This window comes from Bos javanicus, chromosome 28 (assembly GCF_032452875.1).
Source record: "Bos javanicus breed banteng chromosome 28, ARS-OSU_banteng_1.0, whole genome shotgun sequence".
Taxonomy (NCBI): Eukaryota; Metazoa; Chordata; class Mammalia; order Artiodactyla; family Bovidae; genus Bos; species Bos javanicus.
Genome location: NC_083895.1, coordinates 13099667 through 13123519, shown reverse-complemented (window position 1 = coordinate 13123519; position 23853 = coordinate 13099667).

Here is a 23853-nt window from a genome sequence, read left to right as displayed (position 1 = left end):
GCAAATGTATACCTTACCAATGTTTCTACATGGATAAAGAAAAGCATTTATTTTGTACATATAAATAGTGATAATTTGCAAAATGAGCACCCAAAAGCAGTGTGAGAAGAAACATATTTTAGTAGATTTTAATCGAGTCACTTTCTTCTTTTTGTGGCAAGAAGCCTTGCATTGCATCAAAATCAGCAAGAAAAGATAATAATTTAGTTCCTAATTACAACACCGAATATAGCATAGTTTATTTTCTATTAGAAAGCATGTAATTGAAATTTAAAATAAAATAAAATATAACTTTATCTTCTCTTAGCATTTAATCCTGTGCATTTAAAATAATAAAAAGGCCACACTCACTACATAGATTTCAATCAAATTGGTTTCCAACGATTAACAACAAATACACGCAAAAGTGTTATTTTAACCTTCATATGGCAAAGATTTTGATACATTATAAAAGAAACAACTCTTCTCACATTATTTTTAAAGAAGCAAACTTTTAATAAAATTGAATTAAACTGTGTTTTTGGATTGTAATTGAGAATAAAACTGATCACATTTTATTTTCTGAAAACTTGTGGAATAAATTTGATTAGGGGTCTCCTCTCTTCAAGACATCTTTCTTTTCTGATAGGTGATAAAGAAAGACAAATTCCTATATGACACATCACACATTGTACTAAGTTCTCTAGACAATGGCTCATAGAAATGCTATTTCTTTCTTGCCAATAAGTTATTTATGATTATTGTTGTTGTTTAGTCACTAAGTTGTGTCCAACTCTGTGTGACTTCATTGACTGCAGTGCCCCAGGCTTCCTGTGCTTCACTATCTCCCGGAGTTTGCTCAGTTTATGTTCACTGAGTTGGTGATGCTATCCAACCATCTAACCCTCTGTTGCCCACTTCTCCTACTTCCCTCAATCTTTCCCAGTGTCAGGGTCTTTTTACTAATGAATTGTTATGCTTGTGCTCAAGTGTTACATAGTTTATTTAAAGGATTTTTTTTTCAAGGAAAGCAATGTATTTTAGACTCTTTGAGTTGTTCCTTCATTTAATAATTCTCTAAAATCTTAAATACCAACCTGAAGTATTCTCAAAGGAAACAGATGTGATGTCCTACAGTTTAGTAGGTACTAGACACATTACATTTCTAACCTCAACATTCTCATTTAATCTACTACAACATGGGTTCAGAACCTAAAGTCCAAAACCCAGAATTCAGTAGTGTCAGGCATACAGGTGGGTTATTTTCACTAGCCTGTAATCAAAATTTATTATTTATTTTAATAGTGACTCAGTCAACAAACCATAGCAGTAATAGCAATCCTCATTAATTTGTTACTAATAGAAGCACAAATAATTTTTTCTTCCAGTTTATTGACACGTAGCACTCCACAAGTTAATGGTATAAAGCATACTGATTTGACTCTAAGTCAAATGTATGTAAGTCAAACTTCACAATGCATATTGTGGAATGATTACCACCACATTAAGTTCCGTGAACATCCATTATGTCATACAGATGTAAAATAAAAATTAAAGATAATTTTTCTATCTGATGAGAACTCAGGATTTACTCTTAACAACTTTTATATATCACATACAGCAGTTTTAATCATATTATTCATTCTATGCATATAACCTTAGTATTTATTTACCTTATAACTACCACACAATTGCACTCATTTCACATGTTAGCAAGGTAATGCTCAAAATACTTTAAGTTAGGCTTCAGCAGTACATTAGCTGAGAACTTCCAGATGTACAACCTGGGTTTAGAAAAGGCAGAGGAATTAGAGATCAAATTGCCAACATCCATTGGATCATTGAAAAAGCAAGGAAATTCCAGAAAAACATCTATTTCTGCTTCATTGAATACACAAAAGCCTTTGGCTGTGTGGATCACAACAAACTGGAGAATTCTCAATGAGATGAGAATACCAGAACACCTTGCCTGCCTCCTGAGAAACCTGTATGCAGGTCAAGAAGCAACAGTTAGAGAACCAGACATGGAATAATGGACTGGTTCAAAACTGTGAAAGGAGTACACCAGGGTTGTCACCCAGTTTATGTAACTTCTATGCAGAGTACATCATGTGAAATGCCAGGCTGGATGAAACTCAAGCTGGAATCAAGATTGCCAGGAAAAATATCAATAACTTCAGATATGGAGATGATATCACTCTAATGGCAGAAAGTGAAGAGGAACTGAGGAGCCTCTTGATGAAAGTGGAAGAGAAGAGTGAAAAAGCTGGCTTAAAACTCAACTTTCAAAAAACTAAGATCATGGCATCTGATCCCATCACTTCAGGGCAACTAGATGGGGAAGAAATTGAAACAGTGACAAATTTTATTTTCTTGACATCCAAAATCATCTGGATGGTGACTGCAGCCATGAAATTAAAAGACATTTGCTCCTTGGAAGAAAAGTTATGACCCATCTAGACAGTATTAAAAAGTAGACATCACTTTGCCAACAAAGGTCTGTATAGTCAAAGCTATGGTTTTCCCAGTAGTCATGTATGGGTGTGAAAGTTGGACTAAAAGGAAGGCTGAGCACCAAAGAATTGATGCTTTTGAACTGTGGTGATGGAGAAGACTCCTGAGAGTCCCTTGGACAGCAAGGAGGCCAAACAGGTCAATCCCAAAGGAAATCAACCCTGAATATTCATTGGAAGGACTGATGCTGAAGCTGAAGCTCCAATACTTTGGCCACCTGATGCGAAGAGCTGCTCATTGGAAAAGAACTTGATGCTCGGAAAGATTGAAGAGAAAGGATAAGGGGAAGACAGAGGATGAGATGGTTGGATGACATCACCGATTCAATGGACATGAGTTTGAGCAAACTCCATGAGATAGTGAAGAACAGGAAGCCTGGCATGTTGCAGCCCATGGTGTTGCAAAGAGTTGGATGCAACTGAACAACAGCAGTCAATATAATTGACATAGTAACACTGTTACTTCATGATGTACAACATTGTTGTACATCAAATCAACATGATTTGATATTTCTGTTAATTACAAAATTATCACCATAAAAACTCTAGTTACCACCTGCTATTATGCAAAGATAATACATCATTATTGACTATATCCCCCACTCTGTACATTTCATCTCCACGACTCATTTATTTTATACCTAGATATTTGTTTCTCTTAATCTCCTTCAAAATTTCTTTCCTTCTTCCACCTCCTCCCCCTGGCTACCACCTGTTTGTTCTCTGTATCTATAACTCTGTTTCTGTTTAAATGTATTTCTCTGTATAGTTTTTTAGGTTCCACATGTAAGTAAAATCAAACAGTATTTGTCTTTTTCTATCTGATTTAACTTACATAGCATAATGTCCCCTAGGTCCATCCATTTTGTAGCAAATGGCAAGCTTTCATTATTTTCTCTGGCTGAGTAATATTTCATATATATGTCACATCTTCTTTATTCATTCATCTATTGATGGACACTAACAATGTTTCCATATCTTGGCTATGGTCAATAGCCAAGGAAAAGAGGGGTGTATATATCTTTGTTGAACTAGCGATTCTGTTTTGTTTGGAAAAATACCCAGCAATAGAATCATATGGCCATTTTTAATTACTTAAGAAACCTTCATACTATTTTCCACAGTGGCTGCACCAATTTATATTCGTACCAACAGTGCAGGGAGTTTTTCCTTTTCTCCACATCTTAGCCAGCATTTGTTATTTGTTGTCATTTTGATGACAACCATTTTGAGATGTGTGATGTGATATTTCATTGTGGTATTGATTTGCATTTCTTTGATTATTAGTGATGCTGAGCATCTTTTCATGTGCTTGTTGGCCATCTGGATGTCTTATTTGAAAAAAAAAATCTCTCAGATAGAAGCAGAGACATTTTCATATTACCTGAACTAGTGTTGCCAAGGAGAATGAAACAGAAGAGACATGTATTTCATTCATGATGATAGTTTTGTTGTCTATTTCATATAGAGGACAAATTTATCTAGTGATTATTACATTTGAATATATTTTTTCTTCCCATTACACATTGAATACTGCTTAGAATATGCGATTGATACAATAAGAAAAACACATATATTAATAGCTTGAACTAGAAGAGGTATACTTATTATTACTATTGCAATAATACGATTGTATGAAAAAAGAATACTTACAACAAGTTCCAGGAAAATGAAAGGAAAAGTTTACAATTTATTAGCAAATTTATTGTTTAGCAGGGATAAACCAAACATATAAGAATTAATGGTTTTCAGGTTTATTATTCATAACTAATTAGAAAATCTGATGGGAATAAATGATTATCTCTCAAAGTAGCTGCAAACACACTGTTGTGAGATTAAGTGCATGAAGAAATGCATGAGACACTTATGAGGAGAGAAGCATTTTTTGATACAAATTATAAAACTTTCAAATTCTTAGGTGAAAAATTATTCCCAAGTGTATGACAAAGAGTCATTGAAATTTTGGAAAATAATTCAACTTTTTTTCTGGCAAAACGACAAGGGAAACAGAGATAAAAACCTCTTTGAAAAATAGTAAAAATGGTATAGTATTTAATACACCTGCTCATAAATATTCCAGACACATAGTTGAACACTACTTTCTAACTTTTTTAAACATGCATGGCCATGCAGCTTGTTTTTCTCCAATGAAATGTGAGAAGAAATGATGGGTGTTATCAGTAGAAGCTTAAAGGACCAAATTTTGATTTTCCATGTTCTCTTTATTGTAAAGAGTTAATTGTGAAAATTCATTTAAAGACAGAGCTTCCAATTCCAGAAAAATAAATGACCAAATCCAAAAATGGGCCAAAGAACTAAATAGACATTTCTCCAAAGAAGACATACAGATGGGTAACAAACACATGAAAAGATGCTCAACATCACTCATTATCAGATAAACGCAAATCAAAACAACAATGAGGTACCATCTCACATAGGTCAGAATGGCTGCTATCCAAAAGTTTACAAACAATAAATGCTGGAAAAGGTACAGAGAAAAGGGAACCCTCTTACACTGTTGGTGGGAATGCAAACTAGTACAGCCACTATGGAGAACAGTGTGGAGATTCCTTTAAAAACTGGAAATAGAATGGCCATATGACCCAGCAATCCCACTACTGGGCATACACACCAATGTTCATCGCAGCACTGTTTACAATAGCCAGGACATAGAAGCAACCTAGATGTCCATCGGCAGGTGAGTGGATAAGAAAGCTGTGGTACGTATACACAATGGAATATTACTCAGCTTTTATTTATTTATTTTTTTTATAAAAAACATCTTTATCCATTTATTCAGTAAATAGATTATTTCATTTATCCATTCCATAAATGGATTATTTCCATTTATTTATGCAGACTTAGTTTGTTTCATTTCTTGGTTGTTATGAACAAAGCTACAGTCAACATAGAGGTTCAGATGTCTTTTTTTTTTTTTTTTTGTAAGGGATGGTTGAAAAATTTTTATTATTATTTTTTTTTCTCTCCAATTTTATTTTATTTTTAAACTTTACATAATTGTATTAGTTTTGCCAAATATCAAAATGAATCCGCCACAGGTATACATGTGTTACCCATCCCGAACCCTCCTCCCTCCTCCCTCCCCATACCATCCCTCTGGGCCGTCCCAGTGCACCAGCCCCAAGCATCCAGCATCATGCATCGAACCTGGACTGGCAACTCGTTTCCCACATGATACTTTACATGTTTCATTGCCATTCTCCCAAATCTTCCCACCCTCTCCCTCTCCCACAGAGTCCATAAGACTGTTCTATACATCAGTGTCTCTTATGCTTTCAAAAAGAATGCATTTGAATCAGTTCTAATGAGGTGCATGAAACTGGAGCCACAGAGTGAAGCAAATCAGAAAGAAAAAGACCCATACAGTATATCAGTGCATCAGTTTAGTTCAGTTCAGTAGCTCAGTCATGTACGACTCTTTGCGACCCCATGAATCGCAGCACACCAGGCCTCCCTGTCCATCACCAACTCCCAGAGTTCACTCAAACTCATGTACATCAAGTCGGTGATGCCATCCAGCCATCTCATCCTGTCATCCCCTTCTCCTCCTGCCCTAATCTTTCCCAGCATCAGGGTCTTTTCCAATGAGTTGTCTTCACACAAGGTGGCCAAAGTATTGGAGTTTCAGCTTTAGCATCAGTCCTTCCAATGAACACCAGGACTGATCTCCTTTAGGATGGACTGGTTGGATCTCCTTGCAGTCCAAGGGACTCTCAAGAGTCTTCTCCAACATCACAGTTCAAAAGAATCAATTCTTCAGCGCTCAGCTTTCTTCACAGTCCAACTCTCACATCCATACATGACCCTTGGAAAAACCATAGCCTTGACTAGAAGGGCCTTTGTTGACAAAGTAATGTCTCTGCTTTTGAATATGTTATCTAGGTTGGTCATAACTTTTCTTCCAAGGAGTAAGTGTCTTTTAATTTCATGGCTGCAATCACCATGTGCAGTGATTTTGGAGACCCCCAAAATAAAGTCTGCCAGTGTTTCCACTGTTTCCCCATCTATTTCCCATGAAGTGATGGGACCAGATGCCATGATCTTAGTTTTCTGAATGTTGAACTTTAAGCCAACTTTTTCACTTTCCTCTTCCACTTTCATCAAGAGGCTTTCTAGTTCCTCTTCACTTTCTGCCATAAGGGTGGTGTCATCTGCATATCTGAGGTTATTGAGATTTCTCCCAGCAATCTTGATTCTAGCTTGTGCTTCTTCCAGTCCTATGTTTCTCATGATGTACTCTGCATAAAAGTTAAATAAGCAAGGTAACAATATACAGCCTTGGCATACTACTTTTCCAATTTGGAAGCATTCTGCATATATATGGAATTTAGAAAGATGGTAATGATGATCCTATATAAAAGATAGCAAAAGAGACACAAGTGTGTAAAGAACAGACTTTTGAACTCTTTTGGAGAAGGCGAGGGTGGGATGATTTTAGAGAAAAGCATTGAAACATGTATATTATCTATGTGAAATAAATCACCAGTCCAGGTATGATGCATGAGACACAGTGCTCAGGACTGGTGCACTGGGATGACCCTGAGGGAAGGGATGGGGAGGGAGGTGGGAGGGGCTTTAGGATGGGGAACTCATGCACACCCATGGCTGATTCACGTCAAGGTATGGCAAAAAACACTACAATATTGTAAAGTAATTAGCCTTCAATTAAAATAAAGTAATTAATTTAAAAAGTTTGAAAAAGCAGAAATAGGAAAAAGAAAATAAAGATGGAGCTTCATCAGCCTGGGTTCTGAAGTGACTATAGTGTTCAAAGCACTGTGACAATATATATTTGATGTTTACTGGGTGAAAGAAACTTTGCATTGTCATGTTGTTGTTCAGTTGTGAAGTCCATGTCCTTCACTATATCATGGAGTTTGTGCAAATTCATGTCCATTGAGCCAGTGATGCTATCAAACCATCTTATCCTCTGCTATCCTCTTCTCCTTTTGCCTTCAATCTTTCCCAGCATTAGGTTTTTTTTCCCAGTGAGTCGACTCTTTGTATCAGGTAGAAAAAGTACTGGAGCTACAGTATCAGCCCTTCCAATGAATATTCAGGGTTGATTTCCTTTAGGAAACTTGGTTTGATCTCCTTGCAGTCCAAGGGACTCTCAAGGGTCTTCTCCAGCACCACAGTTTGAAAGCATCAATTCTTTGGTGCTCAGCCTTCTTTATGGTCCAGTTCTCACATCTGTACATGAAAACCATAGTTTTGACTATATGGACCTTTATTAGCAAAGTGATGTCTCTGTTTTTTAATACACTTTCTAGGTTTTTCATAACTTTTCTTTCAAGGAGCAAGTGTCTTTTAATTTCCCAGCTGCAGTCACAATCTGCAGTGATTTTGGAGACCAAGAAAATAAAATCTGTCACTGTTTTCACTTTTTCCCCATCTGAGTGATGGGACTAAATGGCATGATCTTGGTTTTTCGAATGTTGAGTTTTAAGCCAGCTTTCACTTTCATCAAGAAGCTCTTTAGTTCCTCTTTGCTTTCTGCCATTAGAGTGGTATCATCTGCTTATCTGAGGTTATTATTTTTTGTCCCAGAAATCTTGATTTCAGCTTGTGCTTCATCCAGCTTGGCATTTTGCATGATATACTCTGCATAGAAGTTAAATAAACAGAGTGACAGTGTACAGCCTTATATCGTCATAGGCAAATTTTTTTACATGAGCATAACTTTGCCTATCTTAATTGATACAAATGGAGTACTTCCTTTCCATTAATAAAAGAAACATATTAGTGCAACAATTGTTGACCAATATTATATGTGCACAGTAATCTACATAACAAAAAATAACATTAATGACATGCATACATGTGCACACATAAAATTTGAATGTTTAAAAATATGAAATAAAAATCATGTAAGATGGAAATGTTCAATGAATATTGCTGAAATTATTTTTGAGAAAAATAATTCCTGGCCTTATAACTGTAAAATAATAAGAGCTTACAATGATGAAGCACTTATTCTGTGCCAGTGTTCTTTCCCATGCTTTACATGTATCAGTTCAGTTCAGTTCAGTTCAGTCACTCAGTTGTGTCCGACTTCATGTAAAATTCAGATTCACTACATGAGTTAATAATGATGTGTATATTTCACATATGGCAAAACTGAAGCACTGAGAGTGATAATATTTGGCAAGGGTCACACAGCTGATAACTTTAGAAATTAAATTATTGAGAAGAACTCTCAAGCCACAAGCATGAGAAAATTGTAACATTAATATCAGGATGATAGAAGACTCTCTAAAATGAAAAGCATGGGAAGAAGAAGGAAGTATTTGATCATATAAAATTATGCCAAAATATTTAAATAATCTTTAAAACCAAAATACATTTTAGAAAAAATCAAATAATACAATTTTAATACCAAGTGTGTAAAAAGTACTTATATATTCAAAAAGAAGAAATTAAAAGCCTGAAAAATGTTCAAATGTACTAGTAATCTAATATGTTGATAAATTAGAGCTGACCCTTTGGTAAAAATATAGGAAAATATTTTAAATGATTTTTATCTTTATACCTGAATATTGTGAAATACTTAGATAATTATTATAACAAGGTTTTATTAATATGGGAAATTTTATTATAGCATCAATATTTTCTAGGTGTTTCTAAAATGTAGGAATGACATTTTAAATAAATGCATGTGGGCATATACAAAAACATATTGGGTTTTTGTATTTGCTATTTGTTACAGTTATCTCTGGGAAGGTAAATAACAGACAATTATTATACTTACATATTGTCTTAAATTTCCTAATACACTTTAATGAATATGCATTATTTCATTTGCAGGGAAAAATATGATGCTGATTTAAAACACCAAATGCATATTCAAACTGACCTGAACAAAGTTAAAATCTATCCTTACTCTCTGATGATTTCGTACTCATAAAGTTTCTGATTTGGAGATGGAGAACTTTGGCCTTGAAAGATTTTATAAATCTCCATCTCTTGTGACAAATTAAAAGTTGTGTGTGAGTGTGTTAAGTCAATTCACTTTTGTCTGACTTCTTGTGACCCTATGGACTGTAGGCTGCCAGGCTCCTCTGTCCATGGGATTCTCCAGGCAAAAATACTGGAGTGAGTTTCCATGTGCTCTTGTAGGGGATCTTCCTGACCCAGGGATTGAACCCTGGTCTCTGGCATTGGATTCTTTACCACTAGCACCACCTGGGAAGCTCAATTAAAAGGTGAGGAACCAAAAAAGGAGCAAGGGGTGACATTTGGTTGCCAGTACCAGAGTTAAGAAAAAGTTAAGCTACATTGTAACTAGATGGGGAGGGCAAAAAACAGACAACAATAAAAAAAATTTATCTTTCTTCTATCTACTCCTATATGATTCCTTCCAAATACTTGTGGGAAAAGGTGGCATCTACAGAGTGGACATCATCTTCATAATTCCTTTCAACTCCTAAATTCCTTTAGGTAATATAGGATAAAAAAATAGTCTGAACATTCAATTATACTGCTATATCAGTATTTAAAAATAATGATCATGGCACTAGTTGGAATCTGAAAATGTTTGGGGTTTAACTTAGGATAATGAAACAGTCAAAAACATTGAACTTACAACATTATTTTGGATTATTTTTTTAAAATATTTTCAACACTGTATATGCAAAAAACAAACAAACAAAAAAGTCCCCTGCCAAAAGATAGTGATCCGAACCCCATCAGTCAAAATAAGTTTGCCAAAAATGAAACGATTTTTAATGTACTTTAAATGCATTATTTTATTTTTTTAAATATAAATTTATTTATTTTAATTGGAGGCTAATTACTTTACAATATTGTATTGGTTTTGCCATACATCGACATGGATATGCCATGAGTGTAAACGTGTTCCCCATCCTGAACCCCCCTCCCCCCCTACCCAGCTCCCTCCCCATACCATCCCTCTGGGTCATCCCAGTGCACCAGCCCTGAACATCCTGTATCACGCATCAAACCTGGACTGGTGATCCGTTTCACATATGATATTATACATGTTTCAATGCCATTCTCCCAAATCATCCCACCCTCACCCTCTCCCACAGAGTCCAAAAGACTGTTCTATACATCTGTGCCTCTTTTGCTGTCTCTCATACAGGGTAATCGTTACCATCTTTATAAATTCCATATATATGCGTTATTATACTGTATTGGTGTTTTTCTTTCTGGCTTACTTCACTCTGTATAATAGGCTCCAGTTTCATCCACCTCATTAGAACTTCTTCAAATGTATTGTTTTTAATGGCTGACGAATACTTCATCGTGTATATGTACCACAGCTTTCTTATCCATTCATCTGCTGATTGACATCTAGGTTGCTTCCATGTCCTAGCTATTATAAACAGTGCTGTGATGAACATTGGGATACACGTGTCTCTTTCAATTCTAGTTTACTCAGTGTGTATGCTCAGCAGTGGGATTGCTGAGTCATAAGGCAGTTCTATTTCCAGTTTTTTAAGGAATCTCCAGACTGTTCTCCATAGTGGCTGTACTAGTTTGCATTCCCACCAACAGTGTAAGAGGGTTCCCTTCTCTCCACACCCTCTCCAGCATTTATTGCTTGTAGACTTTTGGGTCACAGCCATTCTGACCGGCGTAAAATAGTACCTCATTGTGGTTTTGATTTGCATTTTTCTGATAATGAGTGATGTTTCATATGTTTGTTAGCCATCTGTATGTCTTCTTTGGAGAAATGTCTGTTTATTTATTTGACCCATTTTTTGATTGGGTTGTTTATTTTTCTGGGATTGAGCTGCAGAAGTTGCTTGTATATTTTTGAGATTAGTTGTTTGTCCGTTGCTTCATTTGCTATAATTTTCTCCCATTCTGAAGGCTGTCTTTTCACCTTGCTTATAGTTTCCTTTGTTGTGCAGAAGCTTTTAATTTTAATTAGGTCCCATTTGTTTATTTTTGCTTTTATTTCCAAAATTTGGGGAGGTGGGTCATAGAGGATCCTGCTGTGATTATGTCGGAGAGTGTTTTGCCTATGTTCTCCTCTAGGAGTTTTTTAGTTTCTGGTCTTACATTTAGATCTTTAATCCATTTTGAGTTTATTTTTGTGTATGATATTAGAAAGTGTTCTAGTTTCATTCTTTTACAAGTGGTGGACCAGTTTTCCAAGCACCACTTGTTAAAGAGATTATATTTTCTCCACTGTATATTCTTGCCTCCTTTGTCAAAAATAAGGTGTCCATAGGTGCATGGATTTATCTCTGGGCTTTCTATTTTGTTCCATTGATCTATATTTCTGTCTTTGTGCCAGTACCATACTGTCTTGATGACTGTGGCTTTGTAGTAGAGTCTGATCAGGCAGGGTGATTCCTCCAGTTCCATTCTTCTTTCTCAAGATTACTTTGGCTATTTGAGGTTTTTTGTATTTCCATACAAATTGTGAGATTATTTGTTCTAGCTCTGTGAAAAATACCATTGGTAGCTTGATAAGGATTGCATTGAATCTATAGATTTCTTTGGGTAGTATACTCATTTTCACTATATTGATTCTTCGGATCCATGAACACGATATATTTCTCCATCTATTAGAGTCCTCTTTGATTTCTTTTACCAGTGTTTTATAGTTTTCTATATATAGGTCTTTAGTTGATTTAGATAGATATATTCCTAAGTATTTTATTCTTTTCGTTGCCATGGTGAATAAAATTGTTTCCTTAATTTCTCTTTCTATTTTCTCATTATTAGTGTATAGGAATGCAAGGATTTCTGTGTGTTGATTTTATATCCTGCAACTTAAAGAAAGCACATGTACATTTATTGGGGCATTTTTAGCCAAAGGAAAAAGACTTTCTTTGAACATGAGTTCTCTGACTTCAATTTTATTTTGTTTTTATTTCAAATATGTATATATATATATATATATATATATATATATATATATATATATTCAAAGAGGATTGTCCATGGTTTTCAGTCCCTGTGAAATTAAACAACCCCATAACCACTGAAAAGTTGGTATAGAAGCCTTCTAGATTTGTAGAATATTTCTCCAATCTCTTATGCTTATCTTCTTCCTAATCTGACTGATTTCTTAGCAAGTCATCATTATTGATTGTTTTCATAGAAATCAATCATGGAAATAAGAATTATTTTTATTATGCTGGCCAAATGAGATTTATTTAAATAATATATTTATAATAAGAATTCTAAGCTAGTGTTATAAATAGCTCTTATGAAAACACAATTCAGTTCAGTTCAGTTGCTCAGTTGTGTCTGACTCTTTGTGACCCCATGAATAACAGCATGCCAGTCCTCCCTGTCCATCAACAACTCCCAGAGTTCACTCAAACTCATGTCCATCAAGCCGGTGATGTCATCCAGCCATCTCATCATCTGTCATCCCCTTCTCCTCCTGCCCTCAATCCCTTCAAGCATCAGGGTCTTTTCCAATGAGTCAACTCTTCACATGAGGTGGCCAAAGTATTGGAGTTTCAGCTTCAGCATCAGTCCTTCCAATGAACGCCCAGGACTGATCTCCTTTAGGATGGACTGGTTGGATCTCTTTGCAGTCCAAGGGACTCTCAAGAGTCTTCTCCAACACCACAGTTCAAAAGCATCAATTCTTCAGTGCTCAGCTTTCTTCACAGTCCAACTCTCACATCCATACATGACCCCTGGATAAACCATAGCCTTGACTAGATGGACCTTTGTTGGCAAAGTAATGTTTCTGTTTTTCAATATGCTATCTAGGTTGGTCATAAGTTTCCTTCCAAGGAGTAAGCATCTTTTAATTTCATGGCTGCAATCACCATCTGCAGTGATTTTGGAGCCCCCCAAAATAAATTCTGCCAGTGTTTCCACTGTTTCCCCATCTATTTCCCATGAAGTGATGGGACCAGATGCCATGATCTTAGTTTTCTGAATATTGAGCTTTAAGCCAACTTTTTCTCTCTCCTCTTTCACTTTCATCAAGAAGCTTTTTAGTTCCTCTTCACTTTCTGCCATGTTAACTATTGATAAATCAATTGGAAGAATGAAAGTATAGGTTTCGTTGCTAGCTCGTGTTCGACTCTTGAGACCCCATGGACTGTAGCCTGCCAGGCTTGTCTGTCCATGGGATTCTCCGGGCAAGAAATCTGGAGTGGATTGCCAATTTCTTCTCCAGGGGAATTTCCCAACCCAGGAATTGAACCCAGGTCTCCTGCATTGCAGGCAGATTATTTTTACCAACTGAGTACAAGGGAAGCTCCTTGACAGTATACAAAAAAAGTATATATGAAAGTATATGAAAGTATAGGCATACTAACAAATGTCCTTCTATTAATAATTTGGAGGATTCCAGACAGTCTTGAGACTGAAATTGAAGAAAAGTCATTTTGAAAATAAAGTGCTATGTGCAGTCATAATTTTGTTCTACTGAGAGAAGAGAGTGCCAATTAATCTGACACATCCCTTCGATTAAGATGGTAACAGAGTTGAGGAATTTCTCCACCTCATGTATATTATTTACAGTTTCCACTATATTTACAAAAAGTTGCTGCCAGGCTTAATGTACAATTCACAAACATAAAACAATCCTCAACAAAAATGTCTCAGGTGCTAGATGATTTCCACTGTCATATGTCCTTAAATATACCAATCAAAATTATGTGTAAGTCAACTTGCAGTTAGAAAATTCTGAAGAGACAAATAAGCATCACCTCTGACTTTGTATATGATAGTGATTTTCAAGGTATCACAGAGCAGAATCTCCTAATTACTATAGTCATCAGCAACACTTCACACACATTGAATCATTCTCTGATGATTCAGCTTAAAAGCTATTTTATAATTGTAAGAAAAACATTGTATTTAGAGAGAAGAAGAACACAATGAAAAAAAAAATTAACCGGTATATACGAAAATATCATCTAAAGGTATTTGGCTAAGAGCTATAGACTTCATTTCACAAGATATTAAAGGAAATATGCAAATTATAAAACATAAAGGGAAGAAGATAAAATATTTTAGACCTTTTCTAGAATCAATGTGGATATAAGTAGAGAGTTTTCAGTTCCATAGTAGTGGGTTTGGTCAATAGCACAGGAAGCTATAGTACTGCCTTTACTCGAAACCAACAAGCTTTCTCCTCAAATACTCCACTGAAGCATACTTTGCTGTCTCACAGGTGTTTTGAGAATAACTTTATTCGGTGACTTTAAGAAGTTTTCTGGAATAGGTTATATTTATCTCCAAAATTTCTTCAAATTCCATAGACATCAATTAAACTTTCTTTATGTAACGGGAAAAATACACCCGTACTTCTATGATTGTATTTCTTTCAAAATTTATCATGTAGGAAATGAGTAATAAATACCAAATACAATGAATTATACTACCTGATTTGAGACAAATACCTATTAAACTATTTATGCACTACATCGTAGAAGCACACTGCCAGTCACTGAACACATTATAAACAACTACAATAAAATGCCCTCCTTGGTTATATACTATAATAAAAAGCTACAGATTTATTTTAGGTCATGTAAATACAAAAGTACATGACATGGATAATGTATTTTACAACTTTAAAATTTCTTATATTTGACACATATAGAATTCAGAGGAACTAACATGTATTTAGTGTGTATGTATGAACCAGAAATTTTATAATACATATTATTTCATTTCATTCTCACGACAAGATTTTCATACTTTAGGTGAGCTCAAACTGTTTATCATTACATAACACAAAGAACAAACATGTTCCGAAGAGAGGAAGTTAAAGTAACTCTATTTCACCTGTAAGATTTCCACATAGATGGACAATACTTCTCAAATAGCATTCTGCAAAACAAGAATTTAATAGAATAGTAAAATTCATCATCGATAAAAAATGAAAGTGATAAGTTAAAGAGGTTTATCATTGCATCAGAAAGAAAAAATATCCAGAAATAAATGTACATAAGAAGTTAAAAGACTTGTACTCAAAATTGTAAGATGCTGAAGAAAGAAACTGAAGATGACACAAACAGGTGGGCAAATATATCATGTTCTTGAATTGGAAGATTCAATATTTTAAAATGAACATACTACTCAAGGCAATCTACAGACTGAATGCAACTTCTAAATAATTATCGATGGCATTTTTCACAGAACTAGAATGAATATGTTTTAATTTGTATGGATACATAAAAGACCCTGAATAGCCAAAGTCATCTTGAGAAAGAATGGAGCTGGAATAATCAGGCATTCTGGCTTCATATATACTACAAAGCTATAAAATTCAAAACAATATGGTTCTGAACAAAAACATACATGTAGTGCAATGGAATAAGATAGAAAGCCCAGAAATAAATGCATGCAATTTTGGTCAACTAATATATTAAAAAGGAGGCAAGAATACACAATGGAGATAAGAGAGTTCCTATAATAAGCAGTGTTGGGAAAACTGGACAGCTACATGTAAAAGAATAAAACTAGAACATTCTCCAATACTACATGCAAATATATAATCAAATGGATTAAAGACATAAAAGTAAGACCAGATACTTCAAAACTCCTAGAGCTATACATAGAAAATTCTCTGACATAAATTGCAGCAACATTTTTTGGATCCATTTCTTATAGTAATGGAAATAAAAACAAAAATTAACAAATAGAACCTAATTAAACTTAGAAGCTTCTGTACAACAAAGGAAATCATAAACAAAATGAAAAAAAAAAACTATAGAGTGAGACAAAATATATGCAAATGATGTGGCCGACAAGAGGTTAATTTCCAAAATATACAGACAGCTCTTACTGCTTAATATCAGAAGACAAACAACACAAATAAAAAATAGTCAAAAGACCTAAACAGACGTTTCTCTAAAGAAGACAAATAGCCAAAATATACATCAAAAGATGATCTCAATATCACAAAATATAATAGGGATTAAAAATCAAAACAATAAACTTACACCAGTCAAAATGGCAATCATAAAAAGAGTCTCAGTTCAGTGCAGTTCAGTCACTCAGTCATGTCCAACTCTTTGTGACCCCATGGACTGCAGCACGCCAAGCTTCCCTGTCCATCACCAACTCCCAGAGCTTGCTCACACTCAAGTCCATTGAGTTGCTGATGCCATCCAACCATCTCATCCTCTGTTGTCCACTTCTCCTCCTGCCTTCAATCTTTCCCAGCCTTTCCTGCCTTTCAATCTTTCTGAAATTTGAAACTCCAATACTTTGGCCACCTCATGCAAAGAGTTGACTCATTGGAAAAGACTCTGATGCTGGGAGGGATTGGGGGCAGGAGAACAAGGGGACGACAGAGGATGAGATGGCTGGATGGCATCACAGACTCAATGGACATGAGTTTGAGTGAACTCCGGGAGTTGGCAATGGACAGGGAGGCCGGGCGTGCTGCAGTTCATGGGGTCACAAAGAGTCGGACATGACTGAGTGACTGAACTGAACTTAACTGAACTGAATACTGTATTGGTGTTTTTCTTTCTGGCTTACTTCACTTTGTATAATAGGCCACCTCATTAGAACTGATTCAAATGTATTCTTGTTAATGGCTGAGTAATATTCCATTTTGTATATATACCACAGCTTTCTTATCCATTTGTCTGCTGATGGGCATCTAGGTTGCTTCCATGTCCTGGCTATTATAAACAGTGCTGCAATGAACATTGGAGTACACATGTCTCTTTGAATTCTGATTTCCTTGGTGTGTATGCCTAGCAGTGGGATTGCTGGGTCATATGGCAAAATATATCTACCTAAAGAAACAAAAGACCTATATATAGAAAACTATAAAACACTGGTGAAAGAAATCAAAGAGGACACAAATAGATGGAGAAATATACTGTATTCAAGGATCAGAAAAATAAATATAGTGAAAATGAGTATACTACCCAAAGCAACTTATAGATTCAATGCAATCCCTATCAAGCTACTAACGGTATTTTTCAGAGAACTAGAACAAATAATTTCACAATTTGTATGGAAATACAAAAAACCTTGAATAGCCAAAGCAATCTTGAGAAAGAAGAATTGAACTAGAGGAATCAACCTGCCTGACTTCAGGCTCTACTACAAAGCCACAGTCATCAAGACAGTACGGTACTGGCACAAAGACAGAAATACAGATCAATGGAGCAAAATAGAAAGCCCAGAGATAAGTCATCACACCTATGGACACCTTATCTTCAACAAAGAAGGCAAGAATATACAATGGAGGAAAGACAATCTCTTTAACAAATGGTGCTGGGAAATCTGGTCCACCACTTGTAAAAGAATGAAACTAGAACACTTTCTAACACCATACACAAAAATAAACTCAAAATGGATTAAAGATCTAAAAGTAAGACCAAAAACTATAAAACTCCTAGAGGAAAACATAGGCGAAACACTCTCCGACAAAAATCATAGCAGGATCCTCTATGATCCACCTCCCAGAATATTGGAAATAAAAGCAAAAATAACAAATGGGACCTAATTAAACTTAAAAGCTTCTGCACAACAAAGGAAACTATAAGCAAGGTGAAAAGACAGCCTTCAGAATGGGAGAAAATTATAGCAAATGAAGCAACTGACAAAGAATTAATCTCAATATGCTTTCTCATTAATACCAGGAATTAGGCAAAGATGTCTGCTTTTACCACTTATATTCAGTAGTATAGTGGACATTATAGCCAGTGTAATCAGGCCAAAAAAAAAAAAAAAAGAAAAGAAAAAAAATAAGAAAAGAAAAGAAACGGAAAAAAAAAAAAAGGCATTCAGAGAGAGGAAAATACGTAAACTGTCTTTATTCAAAGAAGACACGATTGTCTATGTGGAAAAGCCTTATAATCTACAAAGATGCTGATACAAATTGTTCAACAAGGTCTCCGGATATAAGATAAAAATGAAAATGAGTTTTGCTTCTATATACTAGTAATATACAGTAAGAAATTGAAACTAATAAACAATAACATTTACCATAGCATCAAAGAATGTGAAATATTTGAGGCTAGCCCTGACAGATTTCTCTACTCAAAACTATAAATCATTTCTGAGAGAAATTAAAAATAAATAAATGAAGATATATATACCCTTCTCAATAGATCAGAAAATAATTTTTGTTAAAACAGAAATCATTGAATTGATCTATAGATATGGTGCAATCATAATTGCAATGAAAGCCAGAATTTTTAACACAGGTGACAAGATGGTTTTGAAATTTGTATGGAAACACAATGGACCTAGAAAAGCCAAAACAATTTAGGAATTATTTCAAATTTAGCATCATCAAAACTGTGTGGCCTTTAACTAGACAAACATATTAATGACTTAGAAAAAAAAAAGTACGGTATAATACTGATACATATACAGTCAATTCATTTTTGAAGACGTTTCATAGATAATTTAATTAATAAAGGATACTCTCTTCAGCAAAAATCCTGAATAGGGTGTCATTCTCAAATAAATTATTTATCATAAATTCAATAATTATGAATATGAATTATTTATAATAAATTCAATAATTTACTGAATAAAGATAGAGCTTAGTGGTCTAGAATACATAAGGAAAGACTTCGTGTAATAGGTCCTGGCTTCATCACTTAATAAGTGAAATATGACTTTAAAGTTATTTAATCATTCTAAGCCTCTAACCCATGATCTTCCTTTTCATATCCCACCTCAAAACAAACTTTGTCAGAGAAGGAAACAAATAGAAATTTAACTTAACTTCAATCTTTACTTAGCAATATCCCTAAAAATTAGATCATTAAGGATTATAGATTTATACATGAGAGCAAAGACTATAAGATTTCTTGAGTTTAGTTCAGTTCAGTTGCTCAGTCATGTCCTATTCTTTGCAATCCCATGGACTGCAGCACGCAAGGCCTCCTGTCCATTACGAAACTTCCAGAGTTTACCCAAACTCATGTCCATTGAGTTGGTGATGCCATCCAACCATCTCATCCTCTGTCATCCTACTCTCCTCCTGCGTTCAATCTTTCCCAGCATCAGGGTCTTCTCAAATGAGTCAGATCTTCGCTTCAGGTGACCAAAGTATTGGAGTTTCAGCTTCAACATCAGTCCTTCCAATGAACACTCAGGACTGATCTCCTTTTGGAAGGACTGGTTGGATCTCCTTGCAGTCCAAGGGACTCTCAAAAGTCTTCTCCAACACAATTCGAAAGCATCAATTCTTCTGCATATAGTCCAACTCTCACATCCATACATGACTACTGGAAAAACTTGACTAGATGGACCTGTGTTGGCAAAGTAATGTCTCTGCATTTTAATATGCTGTCTGGACTGGTCATAACTTTCCTTCCAAGGAGTAAGTGTCTTTGAATTTCATGGCTGTAGTCACCATCTGCAGTGATTTTGGAGCCCCCACAAAATAAAGTCAGCTACTGTTTCCACTGTTTCCCCATCTATTTGCCATGAAGTGATGGGACTGGATGCCATGGTGTTAGCTTTCTGAATGTTAAGCTTTAAGCCAACTTTTTAAAAGGAAAATACTGTCAATCCTGATGGTTGAATTAGCTCCAGAGACAGTAGGGGATAAAAGTGTTAAGTTGCTCAGTTGTCTTTGCAACCAAATGAATTGTAGCCCACCAGGTTCTTATGCCTTTGGAATTCTCCAGGCAAGAATATTGGCGACTGTAATCTTTCCCTTCTCCAGGGCATCTTTCCAACCCAGGAATTGAACCCAAGTCTCCCGCATTGCAAGCAGATTCTTCACCACCTGAGCCACCAGAGACAGTGAGGAGTTTCATATTATCCAGGAGTTATCAGAAAAAGTCAGGTCACTGCCAGGAAGAGAGACTGAAAATTGTTGGATATGCACCAAATATAAGACACCTTCAGCTTTCATCTATGAACAGGATGTTTGGTTTAACCAGTATCAGAGAAGAATATTATGAAAAGGTAATCCTTAATCCTCTTATGCAAAATTAAAACAAATCAAAATCATCTCACTCATTCTGGTTTCTCAATGTTTATTTATTTTTTACTTTATTATTTTTTTATTTTTTAAAATTTTATTATTTAACTTTACAATATTGTATTGGTTTTGCCATATATCAACATGAATCCACCACAGGTATACACATGTTCCCCATCCTGAACCCTCCTCCCTCCTCCCTCCCCATAAGTCTTTCAATTTCATGCCATGCTAAAGGCGTGCCTACATTGTTTCTCCATTTTAAGTTGACAGCAATCTAGGAAGTACCTTGTTTTTGAAACCACGTAAGGTTGAGTTCAAATATTAGCTCTGCCATTTATTAGTTGAGTTACCTGAAACAATCCTTTTAAACATTCTTTGTCTCAGTCTTCTCAAAAAAAAAAAAAAAATGGAGAGGGGTGGGGTGGAGAATAGGTTTTATTGTAAACAGTGAATGATGAAGCATGGTTAAAATGTGTGTCTCACAGTAGTCATTAAAAAAAAATTAGTCTCCTTTTTTGAATATCAAACTTTACATTTTATTTGCAACTCAAGCCAGCCCAGCTTCTTTTTAATTCCTCAAGAAATTTTCAGAGCACAAGTTATTTTAGTACTACTCTAAGTAAAACCATTGTATAACATTTTTTTTTCTCCCCTTGTATTGTCCTTCACTCATTTAAACTTTTGTTTTGGTGAATTCATACTTCAGGACTGAGGTAAAATGGTCCATTTTGTCTTATTTGTGCTAATGGGAACAACCAGTGAAATAGAAACAATTGAAATCATTAGTAGTAACCCATAACATCCTTGTAACAATCTTGGTTGAAAACAAACCATTTATCATATAGGAAACAAGTAAAAATTAAACAAATATCTCTCCTTTATGTGCTTCTTTTCTCCCCATATCTGGTCTCATCCTCTTTTAAAGCTGTAAATTGTTGTAAAAGCAATCAGACATTTTTAGCAAAAGAAGGAGGGTAGGTAAAGTGTTTATGTTATCAACAACAGGAGATGAGTTTTTAATAATAAGGAACAAGCTCTTTCTCAGGAACCAGCACAAGAACATCTAGTGGTGTGTTTATGGCCATGCTTCATTAGCTAAAACACCTTCACAACTATTACCACCACCAGCAGCAGCATCTAAAACCCTTTCAGTGACAAGAAAGTATGTCTAATGGTATTTTCCCTCTCACTAGTAATAGCTATTATGATCCTTCAAGGTCAATATACATAAAAGGAAATGGAAATTTAGAAGAAAGAATGTGAGGGGTTTTTTGAGAACGGAAAAAATACTCAAAGGCTTCGTACAAAAGTGGCAAATTATTGTAATATTTCTTAGACATGATTGAAATAACAAGTATATAATAGAAAAACTACTTTTTAAAATTAATAATAATCATTCTGAGTATTAAGTTTCCAAGGGAGAAAAAAGAATTCAACCTAGCTGTTAATGTTCTCTTGGTGCAAAGGATTCATGGTATTTTGATAATGCAGAAGGATATGTGTGTGCCCAGTCATGCCCAACTCTTTGTGATCCCTTGGACTGCAATCTGTCATGCTGCTCTATCCATGGGATTTTCCTGGCAAGAATATTGGAGCAGGTTGCCATTTCTTACTCCTGGGGATCTTCCCAATCTAGGGATGGAAACTGCATCTCATTAATTGTATCCATGACATAATAGGAGAAAATTTCAAATATTAGGAACTCTTCACCTTTAAAATCTAACAGGGTTATTTGCAATAATTCTATTATTATTTCCTCATATCTCTGGGTACAGATATCTGGTATCTGTTGTATTTATCAGTTATCTAATACTTACTACATTACAGGCATTCTGCGAAATAATTTACATGGATTTTTAAATTTAATCCTCACAAACCTTTGAAGTAATTTTTACTTGCACTTGAGAAAAAAGATTGTTTGGTTCTTCAATATCACTCCCTGAGAAATTAGAGCAGGTTACATTTTAAAATGGTATCTGTCTGGTTACCAAGTTTAGGTCATTGACATAATGTCTCCAGGACAAAGCTTCTTTCCTTCATTATCTTACTGTATTTAACCTTCATTTATTTTAGGCATTCCACAGTCACTATTTCTTTTTTAATTAATTATTTACTTTTGGCTGTGCTGGATCTTCATTGCTGTGTGCAGGCTTTCTCTAGCTTGGTGTGTGGGCACACATTGTGGTGGTTTCTCTTGCTGCAGAGCACAGGCTGTAGTGCAGGAGGGCTTCAGTAGTTGTGACTCCTGGGCTCTATAGCACAGGCTCAGTAATTGTGGTGCGTGGGCTTAGTTGTCATGCAGCATGTGGGACCATACCAGACAGGGATTGAATCTGTGTCTCCCATATTGGCAGGCAGATTCTTTACCAATGAACCACCAGAGAAGCCTGTCACTATTTCTTAAATAATGTTTCCACATTGAAAATAGAAACATGAATCTATAATTTCACTCATAAAATCATACAACCAAAACTATTTTCTAGGATTTTAAAAATCATAAAATTCATATTGCTTTAGCAATATTCTTTAGAATAATTTTTAAAAGATAAAATAATGACTCAGAGAAACCTGAAGTGGACACACATCAAATAATAACTCATTAATGTGGGGATATATTACAAGGGGTTCAAAGGAGAATTCAAAGAGTACACACACATGTTTGGGAAGTCAGACATGCTGACATAAAATTCCCTAATATATGGAAAACCAGACAATATTAAAAAGGCAAATCAACCCTATCTACAAGGAAATTTACATTTCTCTGATGAATATTTGGTATTTTACAATTTTCAGAAGAACTTAAAGAAAATGAAAGGCTTAGAGAATCCACAGAATCACAAACTCAGATGGCACCTAGGTTTCTTTTGAAGACACACAATAATCTTTTCATCCTTCTTAAAGTCTTTCACAATTTCCCCCTAACTTCTCTAATTTTACCTAAATTGTAACACCAAGAAAAAAAAAGGGGTGGCAGTGGGGGATGGCGGGTGGTGGTGTCAAACTTGCTTACCACAGCTAGTACACTGAAATAGAGGAATCCTCACATACATTTATCTCCTTTCTCTCTGAAATCTCACTGGAATTAAAATATAGAAATGAAAAAGTATAATCCCTCAAAAATAGGGAAAGGTCACAAGTTGGACCACAGAAAGCTACCAGCATCCTACAAATAGCATGTAAGCCCATGAACTCTTGCCTCCTGTGGGCAAGAGATTGATCCAACATTTAATTTTCATAGGAATTTAACCAGAAAGGCTCTGGGCTCAGTAATATCAAGAGCTCTTGATAGAGAGGAGTAAGCACAGGAATGAAAGCAGGAGGATTAAGGGAAAGGTGCCCCAGTGAACCATGAGACGTTTTGTACCTTCTCTCTCCTCTCTGGAATATGCTTGTAAGACCCGGGATTTGAAGATTCTTCCCTTAAGAAACCAAAAAATTCCAAAGAAATGAACTTCATGTACTCATACT